Below are 17,626 nucleotides of genomic sequence, written 5' to 3'. Positions count from 1 at the left end.
GCCAGGTGTTTTGAGGAATGCAGGCATAGCTTGTCTTCTCGTGCTTTGCCTTCTTGTGTTTATGCATTGAAGGCTTGTGGCAACCTGGCCTCAAGCAAGTTCCTCAGTGACATTTTCTAATGTCATGTGCTTACTCCATGACTCTGTTCCCTAACCCTAACCTTAACCCTAAACCTGCATAATGAACATTTGTATACCTAACCCTGACTTGTACCCCACATCTTAAAAAAAAAAAAAAGAAAGAAAGAAAAGACAAGCCCATGTCCTCAAGAGACCTTACAATTTAGAAAAGACTGGCTTGGGCTACCATTCTCCCACATTCTCCCAAATAAGGACTGTGGGACAAATGTTCTCTGGTCTCCATAAGGACTTCCATGGACAAGAAGCCCATACAGGTTCTTCGTAATATTTTCTATAGTGGGGAATTAATATTAATATTGCTCTTGTTTTTTTTTTTGTAGGAAGCAGAAATCACTCATCAAAGAGAAACTGAAGCTAACAAAGCATTTTTATTCTACACAGCTGTGCACAGTTTATGGATTCTCAGAATAACAATGAACAATTTCCCTGTATCTTCTTTCTGATGGCCCTTGTGTATACTTCTTGATTAAATCTGTATACTTTTTTCTCCTATTTATCTGCCTTTTGTGAGCTGACTTTTCAATGAACCTTCAGAAGGCAAGAAGTTCTACTTGGCCCATAAAGTGTCTCAAAGAAATCCTTAAAAGGCATTTTTTGAATGGAAGAAAAACAGAGAAACAAAGTTCATGGAGAACTGGTCAAACTTAAAGTATCATTGTGGCATGAATTTAAAAGTGTTGTCAAACAGAACTCTATGCTAGAACAGGTATCCAACACCAAAGGCTGTAAGTTCTTTTGCTGAAAATCTGCTTATTTGCTCTCAACATTCGTTTTTCCATCTGTACTAGTTTCATATCATCTGCTGTTGGGGGCTAATACACTGGTGAGTCCAGACATCAGAGTGCCCGGGGTTGAATCAATGATTTATCACATAGCGGCTGTGTGAATTTCAGTGAGTAAGTTAACCTCCCTTAAGTTAACAATAAGTTAACAGTTTGTTTTCTGTAAGACAGGCTGCTGAAAGAGTTAAATGAGCACCTATACAGTACTTAACATTATTTAGTATATAGCCATTTCTCCTTATATTGGTAGAGCTTTCATCACTAACAAGAGATGAGGCAAACTGTAAATTAATGCATTTATCTCCCAACAAACATTCTGTGAGTGCTGAATGCATGCCAGATGCCATGTGTGGGGATCTGTAAAGGTTTACACATAATAGCTCACACTTAACTTGTGATGGTATTTACTATTTCCCAGCCCCTATGCAGTTCACTTCATATTTCCTATCTTCTAATCATTGTCAGAATCTAACAACCATAACATTCTCAAAGTAGGCACATCCATAGCTCATTACTTTCAATATTTTCAAAAGATACAATCACTACTTCTTTACCCATGAAGAAAGGGAAGCCATATCATTTGCTTGAGGGGTACAAATTGAGGAGGTTGCAGCTGCCTCCTCCTAGGCTGAAGAAGCACCATCTTGCTTAGGGGCTGCCAGCAGGCCCAGCACCTCTCTGATGTTTATTAACTCACATAACTTTCCTACTGCCCTTCACAGAGGCATCCCCTTCTCTCCATCTTCATTGACAGATGGTGAAACAGGCTGGAGAAGTTCAGTGCCTCATTTAAGTCTACATGAGGCCCTCTATAGGCAATAGGTGAGGTCAACCCCAGGCAGACAGGTGGAATACAAGGCATCTGCCCTTCACATCATTTTCTCAGAATTTCTTCACTTGTACCTTTTCCACACATGAGCAATCTCTTAATGTCAGACAAACCTGTGGGACAAGAAGATAGTCATTTAGCCCCTTTCTCTTAAACCTGGCTCCTGTGACTCTTCACCTGTTGCTAATAATTCCCTCTCCAGTCCCAGCACAGCTTTACCTCCTCAGTCTCAGGTCTTTGAAAAACTTGTATCTTCTTCCTCTAGGCCCTCTGGTTCTTGTCATAGTTCTGATACCACCCACCTCCTAACCAAGCCACCAACAGATTCCTGGACTGACACCCTCTTCAAGGTCACGTTCCTGCTTTCTGTTCCTGTTTTTCTTGTTATAGGTGCTTTTCTGTTTTCCCCAAAACACTTCATTCAGTCTACAAATCTATCCCACTGCCTTTCTGCCTTCCTTTTCTGCTTTCTCCCACGCACGCTCAAATCTGCAATGGTGTGGCCACATCAGGTCAAGTTTGCAGTCTGCTTTACTCTTATGGTACCCAGAACGCTTCTTTGTCAATGATTCCATTTGGAATTTCTTGGCATAAGATCACACCATAGGCTAATGGCTGCCAATTTTTATTATAACAAGAGAAGAGTCAGTTGCTGGACTTGGTTAGGAACAATGCCTTTGGGAATCCGGAGTGTGTTTTGCTTTGGACTATTGTCAGCGTGATAACTGCTGCATACAACCATATATGTTGAAAGAAGTTAATAAAAAGGAACATTCCCAAGATTTTTGCTCATACATATTTTTGGTCAAATATGTGTCACACAGGCAACTATAGCTGCAAGGAAGGTGGGGAAAGGGAAGGATCAGTTTCAGTCTCCATAGAAGAGGTAAGCAAAGGAGGAGCTAGTTGGAGATGGATGTTGTATGAGTCATATGTCACTATGTGCTTCAGTGGGTAACAAAAAGCCACCCAAGCTGAGGCAGAAGAGGGAGTTTATCATAAGGGTAGACAGAACATCTCACAGAGCATGAGGCAGGAACCAGCAGAATGTGGAATTAATCTGGAAAAAAGAGCTTTCATCACTAGACATGAGATGAGGCAAACTGTAACTTCATGCATTTATCTCCCAAAAAACATTCTGTGAGTGCTGAATGCATGCCAGACACTGTGGGGATCTGTGAGGTTACACACAATAGCTCACACCTAAGTTGTGACTGGATTTACTATTTTCCAGCCACTGTGGAGGTCACTTCATATTTCCTATATTCTAATCGTCATCAGAATCTAAACATAACATTCTCTAAGTACGCATATGCGTAGCTCATTAATTTCAATTTTTTAAAAAAGATATAATCACTACTTCTTTGCCCATGAGGAAAGGGAAGCCATATCACTTGCATGAAGGGTACAAATTGAAATGTGAATGTGGTCAGGAGTCTTCCTCTCCTATGTATCTCAGTTCTATTCTCTAGATCTGCTTTAGTTTTACCTTTGACTCTGACGACCAACTTCTGCACCTCCTCTGTTCTACATGGCAAAATAAAAAAACAAATAAGCCCCCCAAAACTCAGACTGCCTGCCAAAAGCGTCTGACTTCACTCATGATCAGTCCAGGACTCTCTGCTCATACCAGGGCGGTCAGGTCTGCCTGTGGTGTGAGATCTCATTATTCCCATGTGATTGCCCTGCCTACAACCATGTGGAAAGAGGAGGCACCTTTTTGAAAATGGAGGCTTGAGAGGACTGTTCTGTGAATGTCCACATCAGTCCACCTGGAAGGGAGCATACCTGGTCTCTATTTTCCAGCCCCTGTATAGTATACTTCATATATCCTAACTTCAAATCTTTATCACAATCTAACAACCATAACATTCTCAAAGGATCTGCATTCCTAGTTTAATTTAATGTTTTTTCAAAGATATTATCACTCCTTTTTTGCAGATGAAGAAATTAAGCCACTTAACTTAAATGAGAGGGACAAAGTATCTCCCAGGAGGTGATACACTCAAAAGCCCATATAGCAGGAGGGGAGCCTCTATCTTGCCCTGGCTGTTTCCCATGAATTGTAACAATGGTACTGACTATGTCTGTCCCATTCTGCTTCCATGGGCCTCCTGCCCTCGACTCACAATCCTTTGTTGAAGAGGGTACATTCTTGCCTACCTCACTTTGGACACATGCTGCCATTCCCTCGCATTCAGAAATCAATAATGTGTTTGGTGGAGAGTGCTGGGGTGATGCATCTGAGCGCCTTCTAGTTTCCATGGATATAGTAGCTGTCCCTTCCTCCCTGGGACAGGAAGACTCAAGGCTCAGTATAGCATTCCTGCAATGTTCTCTGCTTCTTCGGAACATGCACACATCCCTATGTGTTTGGATCTCAAGCCAACCCACCTGTGCATATCAGGCCTGCCATAAAAATCCCTTCCTGTGCTCACACTAGACCTTGTGGGAGATCACTGGTATACACTTGGTAAAAGAAGATAATCCTTTAGAGAGAAGTGTCACACATAATACCTCACATGAGTTTTAAAACATTGTTACAATCTTTACACCATTCCTAAATCATTCAAGATGACTTAAATTTTTTGTGCATGTTTTCTGACTGACATAGGGACAATGAGTTAACTCGGGACTGACTTGGGGGTTTCAAGGAATCCACTACCCCTTGAAATTATGGGACTCTTTAGGCATATTCATATTCTTCTGGGAAGAGGATACTGAGATTCTTATCCTTAAAAGGCTAAGAATCAGTGATCCATCTGCTAACGCTTCACAAAAATCATCATGACCCCAAATACAGGCCCTCCAATTTTATATCCAGCTGTCTGTTGGAAACCTCCAAATGGATGTCTGGAAAGCACTTCAAACTCAGCATATTCCTCCAGAGACTCATTTTTTCTGCTGACTCCCCTAACAGTTGCTCCCCTAATTATCACTATCTCAGGAATCACATCACCCACTGGCCAAAAAGGAAAAAGTCCAGGGAATCACTCTTGCTTGTGATGATTCACGACTCTCTCCGTTTCTTTAGTTGTCTTATGCTATCACTCATCTTTCAAGAGTCTTGAATGTGGAATCAATTCTTCAAGACACCCTTGAGGCAAAAGAAGTATGTATTTGCTGATCACTTCCTGGGAGATAAAGCACACCAAATATTAATGGATCCTCCAAATGGAAACTCTTCCCACTGGACCACACTTTTAATGTTTAACATAAAGCACAATACTGTCTCAATAGTCCCCCCTCCAATAATTATTTTATAAATATGATAAAGAATGTAAGTCTTTCATTCTTCCAGTATTACAGAATGATGTCAAAACGGTTTTCCTTCAATAAAATGACAAGGAGGAAAGCTGCTTCTGTAAAACAGGAAGGTCTTCTTATTTGGAATACCTTCCATTTCTATCTAAACAGTCCCAGGGACCACAGTTCCAGGGACCACTATTCAGTGAAGGCAGCTGTTCTCCAATTTTCAGAGGGAAATAGAAACTCTGCTGGGTCAAATAATACTGTGTCTTTATCCAGACATCAACATGACACACGGCACTGCAATAACAATGTCCAGATCAGAGATGAAAAACATACAAGCCACAATCACTGACATTTTTGGCTGCTGATGACAAGTATTATAAACTTTATGAGAAGAGGAGGTGACAGGAAAACTCTGTATCTGACAAAATGTACAGACCCTACACAAATGTTTTCCCTGTCTTTTGATAGAGTTTAAAAACCTTTCTGGGTAGGCACAGTGGCTCATACCTATAACCCTAGTCCTTTGGGAGGCCAAAGCATAAAGGCTGCTTGAGCCCAAGAGTTTGAGACCTGCTTGAGTAACTTGGCAAGTCCTGATTTCTAAACAACCGCCAAAAAAAAAAAAATCCTACCCAAGAGTAGTGGCACGTATCTGTAGTCCCTGCTACTTGAGAGGCTGAGGTAGAAGGATCGCCTGAGCCTAGCAGGTTGAGACTGCGGTGAGCCAGGATGGTGCCCTTGACCTTTAGCCTTGGTGACAGAGTGGGACCCTGACTCAAAAATAAAAAATAAAATAAAATAAAAAGAACTCGGAGCACTCATTGCCCGAATTTCGATGTCAATCTTTCCTTAATGACACAGAGAGATGTCTAAAACATACAAGGAACACCTCTAATTTTTCACATTGTCTCCGCAGATTAGAAAGATCACATGGATGAATTCCTTTTAGTACCAACTACTGACATACCATGTGCTTTCCAGGGCTTTATAAACTAACGGCACACTTTAAAATTGCTGGGCATAGTGGCTCACTCCTATAATCCCAGCACTTTGGGAGGCAAAAACAAGAGGACTGCCTGAGCCCAGGGGTTCAAGACCATTCTGGGCAACATGGCGAGAACTCGTCTCTACAATAATTCAAAACATTAGCCGGGCATGGTGGTGTACACCTGTAATTCCAGCTTCATAGAGGGCCAAGGCAGAAGGATCACCTGAAGCCAGCAAGTCAAGGCTGCAGTGGCCCTGAGTGTGCCACTGCATGCTAGCCTGGGTGACAGAGTGAGAGTCCAACTCAAAAATAAAACAAAAAAACTGCTGTGCAGATTTCATTTTTCATTTATTAGTAAAAGTCAAGGGAGGTCAAAATTATGTTTATAGGACAGTGAGTTCCACTGCAAAGAAAATTTGTTTTCTAATTTTTGTCATATTTCCATGTAAGATCAGTAAGTAGCATATCATTAAGGATCTATAGGCAAGGCCAGGAAAATGCTTCTAACCAGAGAGAATAGAACAAAATCAAAGCAGATCCATATTGAATATATCCTCTACAGTTCTAACAGTTGCTTGTCAAGAAAGACATCATGCCACTAGGAAACGATTGTGAAGAAGGCAATTAAAATCAGTAAAGCCCCCAGCTGTCTATATTAGCCTATGAAGTAATTCAAAGACAATGTCATATCTTGCTTTTCCTAAACCATTGCAAAGTGACCGAAGTAAAGTGCAACCATCCACTTAACAGGGTCCTTTACAGTGCAAACATTTTCATTTTTAAAAAGATCAATAAATGGTCTTTTAATAGGTCATGCTATTTGCGTTATATCTAAGAATTCTTCAACAAGCCAAACTTCCCGCAGATTACCTCCTGTTTGATGCTAAAAGTTGTATTTTATGTTTTCCAATAAAATCTATGATCCATTTTGAGTTACTTTTTGGATAAGATATGAGATCAAGATCAAGGTTCATTTTTTAACCTACGCTTAAGATAGTGAAAAGCCAAGTTACGGGTTGAGAGAAAATGTTTGCAGACATCTGACAAAGGACTCATATCCAAAACATATAAAGAGCTTACAAACATGATAGTCAAGAAGTAAACAGTCCAGTTAGAAAGTGAGTAAAAGAAAATGAACACATATATCACCAAAGAGAATATCTGGAAGGCAAACAAGCCATGGAAAGATTTTCAATATAGTAACCATAGGGAAATGTAGATTAAGACCATGATGAGAGAGCACACACACTTAGAACAGACTTTAGGCTAACATCTCATACTGGTGAGGAATCAGAGAAACTAGATATCTCCTAAACTTTTGGTAGGCATCTAAAATGGCACAACCACTTGGAAAAGGTTATCCATTTATTATAAAACTAGGTGTGCATTACATGTGACCCAGCAAATCTACTCTTGGGCTTTTAGCTGCGAGATAGGAAATGCAACATCCACAAAAACCTGTGCATGATTGTTCATACAGGTTATAGGAGCCAAAACCTGGCAACAACCAAAATGCCCAATAGGTGAATAGGTAAACAAACTGAGGTACTTCCATATCATGAAATACTATTTAGCTATAAAGAGGAACTATTGGTAAATGTAACAACTGGGAAGAAATCACAAAAGCATCATGTTGAGTAACAAAAATCAATTTCAAAAATCACACACTCTGTAATTCCATTAGGAAATATGATAGAAAATGACAAAATTATAGAGATGAAAAACAGAATAGTTGTTGACAGGGGTACAGATATAGGGGAGGGGTTAGGTGTGAGTATTAACAGACAGCAAGAGGGTTTCTTTGTGGTGTTGGAATAGTTCTGCACATTGACAGTGGTGCATTTGAGAGAGCTAGAGAGGCTGCCCAAACTCCCAATAAAGCTCAATCAAACATATATTAAGTATAGTACCTAGCATTTGTGACAGATAGTGCTACACATATCAGAGAGATTTAAAAAAAGAAAAGGGCTAGGCACGGTGCCTCATACTTGTACACAGCACTTTGGGAAGCACAGTTGGGTGGATGCTTGAATCCAGATGTTTGAGAACAACCTGGGAAACATAGCAAATTCTCATCTCTATAAAAACGTCAAAAAAATACCTCGCCATGGTGGTGCATGCTGGTAGTCTGAGTTACTCAGGATGCTGAGATGGAAGGGTAGCCTGGGTCCAGAAGGTCAAGGCTGTGGTGAGCGATGATCACTGAATTCATGCCACTGCACTCCAGCCTGGGTAAGAATGAGATCCTGACACACACACACCACACACGCGCACACACACACACACACACACACACACACACAAACGGTTAAGCACTTACATTTGAATTAATTTACTTTCTAAAAAGATAAGATAGGATAATTATTAAAGGTCTCTGCAGAAGCAGTTCTCTTGGTTTGAATGCTCTTCTCCTGTCACTTTTTCTCATTCGATCTTTCTCATGTGGCTACTCTCAGCTCAGTGTCATTTCTTCAGTGAAACCATCCCTAGCTCTTCTCATTGCCTTCCATCAAAGATCTGTTTTCTCCATGAATAGTTCAAACAACATCCTATATATTTCACTCATAATACTAATCACCATTTAAAAACAATTAGGTGCTGAGTTGATGTCTATTTTTCTCATCAGGTTAAAATCTCCAAGAGGACAGAGACAGACTGTGTACCTGACCACTGTTGCCCACACCGAATACCATGCCTGATAAATGACAGTAGCTCAAATTCTATGTATGAAATAAACATATACCAAGCAAAAATTCCTGTATACAGGTGAGCAGGCAGACAAGATTATACTGAAACTTGGAAGAACCTAGCTTCTCTTCAACCGAGAAAGACACTTTATATGGGATAGAAGGTTCATGCTAAGATAAAGAAACCTCAATCCAAAGTTTAATAGAAACTTGTACCTTTCAGCAACAGAAACTCATTAAAAAACTGAACCAGAGAAGCAGCTGTCCAAAGTGTTCTTCAGGAAAATTAATGCAGAAATAGACTTGAACTCAGAGGCTAAGACACTAGATCAGTACAGAATAATTAATGGGACACTATGGTCGTATTTCCCTAGTTGCAGTTTAAAAATAAGAAAAAGGACTGTGAAAATGGATCAGAGGACAGATATGTTGACAGACTCTCCAAATTTTATTATTCTTGTCTGTCAACTTCAGTCTTTTCGAAGTGTAGTCTCCCACATGGCTCTAATCCTGAGCCATCAGCAAATGTCCTAGATGCTCCAGGATACGTGGTTTTGTGGGAGAAGTCAAGGAAGAGAAAAGAAATTGGTTGGAGTGACAAGACTCCAAGAACCCGAAAAGTCACCCAGAGCGCAACTACTCTCAGTAGCAGACTGGCCTCCACAGTCTAAAAGAGGGTCAGTGTGTCTTGGCCTTCTTGTTTCCAACAACAGCAAATGAAACAGTGGGAAACTGACCATTCTTAGAGTCCCACGGTTCGAATTGGTTGCGAAGTTATCTCTCAGTAAGCAGAAACTTTCCTTTCTATTCCTGGTTCAAGAGTAACATGGTGAAAGGTGACCGTCGTCTTCTTTTTCTAACTTTAAAAAGAAACAGGTGTTACCTCCTGGCATGCCAATGCATTCCAGTCTTCCAACCTGGGGACATCTCACCCTTTTTGCACTTTCACCTCCCCTTAAAGAAAAAAAAAAGCGAATTACAAGCACAGGGAGCCTGTAGTTTCCTTAGATTGGAGTCCTGACCTCCAGGGCAAGGCAGGGCAGAGGAGCCTCCATACTCGCCAGCAGGTGGAGGAGCTCCTGGACAGGACGTCCCCCGCCAAGAAGCGCGCAGCTCGCCAGATCCCGGCGCAGGGACGCAGACCTGCCTGGCAGCGCGGAGGAAAGGACCCAGGAGCCCGCGCCTCTTCCTGCCAACGCCCCGGGAGTCTGGTGACCTCGTTCCCAGGCCGGCCCGTTCCGGCGCTTCCCGAGGCAGTGCGTTCGGCTCCGAGACGACCCCGCTAGGAAAAGCCGAATCCCCGACCTGGGACCCGGCGCCGGCGGGAGATCCGGGAGCTTGAGACGCCTCGGGCTCCGACGGATCCGCGCAGCCTGCCCGCCCCGCGGCTGAGCAATGGGGTACCCTGGAAGCGGCGCCGAGGAGCAAGTCCGCGCTCGGAGGAAGGCAGCCGACCCGGCCAAGCTCTCAGGTCGCCGCGAGAGGACGTTGGGGACTGGGGTCTCCGAGGGGCGCCATCTTCCCCCCCTCCCGGCTGCGCTGCTGTCGTTCCCAAGGCCGACGACGGGGCCCACGGCGAGCACCTCTGCACAAGGTCAGGGAGACCACACGGCCGCTCTGGACACAGGAAGAGCCGCGTTGCAACACAGGAAGAGCCACGAAGGAAGAGCCGGGAGACTCGGCGCCTGCGCCATGCACATCTCACCAACTGCCACTCCTAAACCGAAATAAAGCCCGGCTCCGGTGAGGGAGGCGGCGGTCACCGACTGCGCATGCGCACACAGGTCTGCTGGCCCTGCCTTCGCCGCGTTGGGCGGGGCTTCGAAGGTGGAGTTTCGCTACAGCCACGCCAGAGCTTAGACAGAAGAGTGCAGTCCATAGGATCGCATGTTCGTAGTCGGTGATTATGTCAGTCAAGTCTACGGATCCACATGCACATTTTCAAGGTCACTACACGTTCCTTAGCTCACTCTCTCTTTGCACCAAACCCCTGGCATCGTTATTACTTCCATGTTATACGAGGAGAGACTCTGATCTCAGAACCAGGCATTCTGACCCCAACAGGAGGGATCCCTTCAGGACCCAAACAGAAGTGGGACCTGCGTTTAGCCTGTGTGCCTGACCCATGATTCTGGTGCCATGTTGAATAGAAACTCTAGAGTCAGGGCGCCTGGGCTTAATCCTTGCTACTTCGGGAATTAGCAGTAAATGTCCAGTAAGTTCTTGACCTTTTTTGGAGTTTCTTCGTCTGTCAAATGAGAGTTTATGAGGACAAAAGAGGCAATAAACGTGAAACGCTCGAGAAAGCCTGGAATAGAAAGCCTGTCACGTATAGGTGTAGCATTTCTTCAACATCTGAGTCAAGTGGGAAAAGAATGGCAGATATCTGATTATTTCACGATAAAATCCTCTGATAACTGAAGGCAAATAACAGTATTGTCCTAATTATATCAACTGATTGACTCAGCTCTCCTACTGCATTGTGTGTCTGTGTGCACGTGTTCTCCTGTAGAGCGCTGTCCTTGGTAGGACAGGTTTCACCTTCCAACTGCTTACAACCAGAAAAATTTTCACAGCAGTTTCAGTGCACCTGTTCCATCTAGTGTCTTCCTTCCATTTCTGTAGCCACTCCCTCATTCAGGCTGTTACCTCTCCTGTGGACAGGAGTAGCTTCTGACAGGTCTCCAGACTGGTAGCCTCTCCTTCACTGAGCTCCTCTCCTTTCTGTCCTCACCCAGACTAGGTTTCTAAATGTATTGTAGGACTTACCACTCTGTTAATGGGTCTGTATTCATTAACTCACATAATTAACTAGAAATGTTCAACTATACCTCCATGTACTACGTAAAATCAAAATACCGCATACTATGACAGGGCAGATTACAGCACTTATCTAGAGCAGAAAGTGGTAGTAATTGGGTTTGCGGTTCACATTGGCGTAAAATAGAGTCATTATAGCTATATTTAATGCATACTCCATCCAGGCTCAAACAATACATCTTCTAGGAAGTCCCACCTCAACGAATGCGGTAGATGACATTGTCCCCTCCTTGTCTTCATGTGTCATTTTGTTCTTGCCACTAGTGTAGTATTCTCAACAATATACTGTCATTCTAAGGTATTCTGTTGTTATTGTTCTTTACTTGTTGGTCTCATTATGCGTTTCAGGGCCAGTACAAGAAGTTTCCACCTGTAGGCCTTTGTCACAAGGCCTAGCACAGTCAATTAGCAAATGTTGATTTAATAACTTTTTTGGCTTTTTTTGAGTTGGGACAAAGATTTGGGTACAGGTAGTTCATTTGGGAAGTAGTTTCAGGAAACACAAACAGGGTCATGGATAGTGAGAAAAGAAAGAAGAGAAAATCAACATAAGTTCCCGTGACTAGGGCCACTGTTTATTCCCCAAGCAACTCTGAGAAACATGCAAAATGCCTCCCTGGGTTATCCATCTTGCTGTTAGAGCATTCATCCACCACTCCAATTCTGCACTGATTGACAGTTTTCTAGGGTTATTCATTCCTGGCCCTCCTGGACTGTATTTATGCACACAACAGAGTGCTTCCTTAACCTGAGAAAGAAACGTACAGCCTGTAGGTTTCCTCTCGTGGTGGGATCTAGGCAGCCTAAATCTGAGCTTCCACAGAACAGTCCCTACAGCTGTGCCTGGAATCACAGGGGAAGAAGCTAGGGAAGGGGATTGGCGACATCCAACACTTCTGTTCCCAAGCACTCCTATTTTTATTTCCAGATGATTGACATGGATACTTTAAAGGAAGAAAGTATTGCATAACCAAGTCCTAAGCTTGGACATCAGAAATCCTGCCTCTAGTTCAATTTTTGTTGCTAAATAACTTTAGATACATTCTTATCATGTAAGTAAAGAGTAAAAGCTGGGGGGAGGGTAAGATGAAACCTTTCTTTAGCCACCCTCTAACAACAACAAGAATAAAAGAGTTTCATTTGGCTTGTACTGAGGAGAGGGAAATATCTAGGCTGGCTCTCTGCACACAGGAATGACACTTTATCCAGTCCTCCCAGGGTTTGTAGAGCAGTATTAATTTCTGAAAACCTAATGTCAATGACATGTGACTTCAATGAAGAAAAGTAGAAATGCAAAACTGTAAGAAGCCAGAAAGAAATCAGAGAAGTATTGATAAATATCCGCATCAAAATGTCCAGGATGGGAAACAAAGCATGATGGAAACAGATCTATGCAACACAGGAAGGCTTCAGGTCTAGAAAGACAGGTGGAGCCAAGCATGAATTGCTTTCAGAGGGAATTTAGAAGAATCTTCAAAAATGAGGAGATACTTTAAATAAGTATCAAAGATACAATGAACTCACAGTGGTAGAGCAGAGACATTGTGCTGTTGGACACTGATGCAGGTTCACATGTGCACGTGCTGAACTAGAATTCAAAGTGGAACACAGATGCCTCCATTTGAAAAACCTAAACAGAGCTCTTAAGGGAGCCAGCTTTCCTCTTTTATTTATCAGCTTCCTTCTGCATTTCCTTGCTTCTGGCCCCTATAGTACACAAAAGGGCAGAAAAGTGATGATGTGTGTGTGTATATGTGTGTGTGTGTCTGTGTGTGTATAAAATTGGGGAAGAGGTGCAGAAATGATGCCTCTTTACCAACTTTCTGGTGTGTGTTTCCTGAAAACAAGTAATCCTTATAAATGATCAAAATTGGGAAATTGTTGCTAATATCACGTTTTGTAATACAAAGACCTTATTCAGATCTTGCCAACTGTCCTAATAATATTTTGGATGGTCCCATGTGGTATACAGTTGTCACGAGTCTTTAGTGTCTTTAATTTTTAATCTCAGTATGTCCTTTTATTTCGTGACTACCATATATATTGATGAAGACAGGCTATTTACTTTGCCAGATCTTTTTCAATTTCAGCTTGTCTGCTGTTTTCTCAAGATTAGACTCAGGTTTTATCTTTTGGGCAGGAATAACAAAGAAGCAATCTGTGTCATTTAGGAAGCATATGATATAGATTTGTCTAGTGAGGTTACATTTATTTTTGAGTCAGGCTCTTGCTCTGTTGCATAGGCTGGAGTGCAGTGGCAGAATCGTAGTTCACTGCAGCCAAGACCTTCCTAGGCTCAAGGGGTCCTCCTGCCTCTACCTCCCCAGTAACTGGAACTACAGGCACACACCAAAATGTCTTGCTCATTTGTCTAATTTTTGTAGAGATGAGGTCTTGTTTTTCTGCCCAGTATAGTCTTGAACTTATGGCCATAATTGATATTCCCAATGCAGCTTCCCAAAGTTCTGGGATTACAGGCATAAGCCATTGTTTCGGGCTTTCTAGTGAGTTACCATTGATAATTCTGTTAAGGTAGTGTTTGCCAGTTTGGGATGGGTGAGCAGGGCTGTGTGCCCATGAGGCTGCAGCACCCCAGCTTCCTTCCAGTAGGCCAGCCGTGGGAGAGGAGTTGGTGTGTGTGTGGACCCTGGAGCAGGCCGGCCTCCTGGGCTATGGGGATCTAGCCCCTCAGTCAGATTGTTAAGTCACACACCTGGACCCTGCATCTTACTAATGGATCCACTTGGCCACCATTCCTCTGCCGCTATCTGTCATCCAAGGAAAAGCAGCTCATCCCAGAGGCCCTGAGAGAGGCTCAGTCCCCTGATGAGGCTGGCTGGGAGTGGGGGTGGGGAGTGGTGCGGCAGAGACCCCAGGCCTGGCGCTGCCCGCGCACAAAGGCCTTTCTGCCGGCGGCCGCTGATTTTCTGCACAGTTCCCGCCCTCCCCCAGAGGACCTTCAGGGGACAGTTGCTGGCAATGCCTCTGGTGTTGCTGGTCTCTCGGTGTTCTGTGGTGGTGTAGGTGGTCTGTGGCAGTTAGGGAGTGGCGAGCATTTCAGAAAGTGACTCTGTATGTGGCGGTGGAGGGCGGCTTAGTTGGCCCGGATGTGAAGGGTTGTCGAGTCCTCTGGCAGCTGCCCCTGGCTCCAGGTCTTCCCTTGGCGATCCTGCTGCCAGGGCACATCTGCAAGCATTGGTCCCGGGAGAGGGGGGCTGGCTGGACGGTGTCTGGTATCCAGCAGCGAAGATCACGACCAAAAGGTGGCACACTGGCAGCCTTGGACCACCTGCAAGGGGGTTGCCAGAGTCTAGGGGAGGAATCTGCCTCCAGACAGGCCTTTCTCTTGCTCAAATCTGCTCTCTGCCCCATACCGTTGACACCTTCAGGACCTGGGAGGGAAGGATTTATGCGGGGTGGGGGTGACGAGTGGATGGGGGAAATGGGAGCAAAAATGTCTGATCCTCCAATGAGTTTCACTGGGAGGACAGAGTGGACTTTGACTCTGAAAAAGTCTCATGATTTGGGAGGGCTTGATGACTGAGTTCTGGAGATCAAGGGGCATCTTGTCATGAGAGAAGTGAAAACCCAACACATCGGCCTCTCCTTCATCCCTGGTTCTGGGCTGGAGGTGAGCAGCGGGCAGCAGGGACTTCCATGATGATGTGGCTGGGGAGAAAAGCCCACACAGGACTTACTTAGGACAGGACATGGGCCCTGGAGGCAGGGGCTGAGGAGACATTCTTAGAAGGCATGGGCTTGGGGCTGGGTGGGAACTGCTTTCCAGAGCACTCCTTAGGGGCCCAGGGCCTAGGCTGCCCATGCCAGGTCTCTCAGAGTTCCAATTTTCACCAGGACCTTGAAAAGAGCCTGGGGAGTATGAAGTGTTCTGACAGTGGTCCCCTGCACCCTCATCTGCAGACACAGTGGGTGGGTCCTGTTCCCAGTCTCAGTCCATAACACCTTTCCCGCTTCCCCTGGAGTGAGGATTAGCCAGTGAGAACAACCCTTCTTGGAGAAGGCTAGTTCTCCAGTTGTAGCTGATAAGCAGTCTTTGTCTGTCTCCATCAATACTGGGTCTGGAGACTTCTTCTCTCAAGTGGAAATATTGTTGAATACCATCCCACTTGATAAGAGTATGATGAATATGGATACTTCTGGGAGGAGAAAGCTGAATTCATTTGTGTAACATGACTGTGAATTCTGCCATAGAGCTGAAATGAGATAGTTTTGGGGCTCAACTTAAACTGACAGAAGCAGGAAAGAAAACGAAGTGGGCTAATCTGAATCTTTTTGTGGACCCCTTGAGGAAGGGTCAGTCTTGGTTAGGAAGACACCTACAGTGCCACTTATTCCTAGTCCTGGACATGCTAGTAGGGGTTCTGGCTCAGCCACTGAGGTGAAGACACTCTACCAAGAAGAAATATCTACTTCACGGAAAAGAAAACGCAAGTCTGTTCCAAACCAGTTTCCTTTTGCATGTAAAAAGGTTTTTTGTTTTGTTTTGATCTTGTTTTTTCTTTTATTTTTCGAATCTGCATTTGGAAACAGAGGTTATGTCAGTTCATATTACTCTTGTCTAAAACACTCCCAAGGGACACTAGCCAAACCTTACCCCTATTTTTATTTTAAAGAAATTTATTGTGTGGTCAAACTTGCAATAGGCTTCTGATAAAGCAGTGAATAAAAATACCTCCTGAAAGTTGGCAGAAAGAGGAGGCCAGTCACAAGGGAGAGCTCTGGGACTACTAGACTGGATATCCCTCCTGCTGCCTGAGTCCTGGAGTGGGTGCAGCCCCTTGAGGGTAAGGGAAGACTGAAAGAGTTTCTCTTTGTTCAGAAAAACCACAGAATCTGAAGACAAGTCTAAGGTTTGCCATGGAGTGCTCCAGGAGATAGATCCCCTAGAACCATCCCATATCCACTGAGGTCCCCAGAGGTCCCTTGTGTGCTGTGTGGGCATAGCCTGTTTGGAAACTAAAGGTTTCCTTGGCAGCCACAACAGTGAGCACTCATGCCATGCTGACACCGTAGGCAGACACCACTGAAGTGAGCTTGGGAGTCAGGACAGGTTGAGAAATGATCACCTGCCTGCCTCCTCAGAGATATGGCTACCTCAGGTTCTCCTCTTGGCTGCATTTGAGGATCAGAGAAACAGGTGGTAGGGGTGGTGTTGGCTACCTGTCAAAAGATATTAAAGTATTAGGTGTTTCACCCACTTGTGGAAATTATTCCTGACAGATGATAGGTGGGCAGGTTTCAGAAGTACTGTCAAGTGTCCAGAGATTATTGTACGTCCTTCTTCTGAGGTGGTAAACACCCTATCACTGAGGGTGTGCATAGCAAGCATGGTAGTAGATGGATTTTCTATACTGGGTCTGAGGATGTCCCTGTCAGAAGCCAACTTTTCAAACATGAAGCAAGTTTGAAATGCTAGCACAAGTATCATTCTTCCAGGTCATTAATTCATGATCTTGGTCTGGAATTGGTAAATTTCCTTAGACCCCATCAAAACATATAGAGGTGGTTAACACACCTTTAGATTTCCTCATAGCAGAGAGGCATACCTACCTTGTGCCTCTATTCCCACGTTTGAGAAAGCAAGCTGCAGGCAATTCAGACTGGAGAAAGCAGGATATTCTTGGCCAGAGTGTGAGGTCCAGGTTACCTGCAACATTGTCCTGTGTCTTTTTGTTTTGCTTATTCTAACCAGGACAGAAGCTTTGTAGCTGAGCTCCAGGGAGAATTTAGAGTCTCAAGCACTATGCCTGTTGTGGCTCTACATTTTGGTCAAGAAATCTCAGATATTGTAATTATCATAACGGGAAAAAATTGTAATGTCATCATCATTATCGTGATCATCATTATCATCATAGGGAGGTTGTTTAACATAATTCAAAATTAAGGAATCAGGCAGAGCTTGATTTGCACCTTGGCTTTATTTTTTAGTAAGTGAGTGCCTTTGAGCAGGTCTGCTAGACTCTTTGAGCCTCAGTTTCTACATCTGTCAAGTGCCACAAGTCATAGCTATCTGTGAGGCTATATGAACAGAAATGGTAAACACATCAAGTGCTTTAAGGAATCCTAATGGCATTTTCCTCCAATGAGTCTAAATGAAGGGACT

The 17,626-nt window shown here is 43.9% G+C and overlaps 2 long non-coding RNA genes across 2 annotated transcripts; both read right to left on the bottom strand.

Moving 5' to 3' along the window:
* Positions 1 to 490: 490 nt before the first annotated feature.
* On the bottom strand, positions 491 to 8,133 carry LOC110596757. Its single transcript, XR_002482690.1, has 2 exons — positions 8,097 to 8,133; positions 491 to 1,865 (listed from the first exon to the last, which is right to left on the bottom strand). It is a non-coding gene; the product is annotated as an uncharacterized LOC110596757 (long non-coding RNA).
* A 73-nt stretch (positions 8,134 to 8,206) lies between these two features.
* Positions 8,207 to 10,331, bottom strand: LOC103273238. The gene is made up of 3 exons (XR_505174.1): positions 10,266 to 10,331; positions 8,899 to 9,542; positions 8,207 to 8,241 (listed from the first exon to the last, which is right to left on the bottom strand). It is a non-coding gene; the product is annotated as an uncharacterized LOC103273238 (long non-coding RNA).
* Positions 10,332 to 17,626: the final 7,295 nt, after the last annotated feature.

The sequence above is a fragment of the Carlito syrichta genome, unplaced genomic scaffold (assembly GCF_000164805.1).
Source record: "Carlito syrichta isolate Samal-C Ts95f unplaced genomic scaffold, Tarsius_syrichta-2.0.1 Scaffold313902, whole genome shotgun sequence".
Taxonomy (NCBI): domain Eukaryota; kingdom Metazoa; phylum Chordata; class Mammalia; order Primates; family Tarsiidae; genus Carlito; species Carlito syrichta.
The sequence above is the reverse complement of the archived record's forward strand: the minus strand, read 5'-3'. Positions and strand labels throughout refer to the sequence as shown.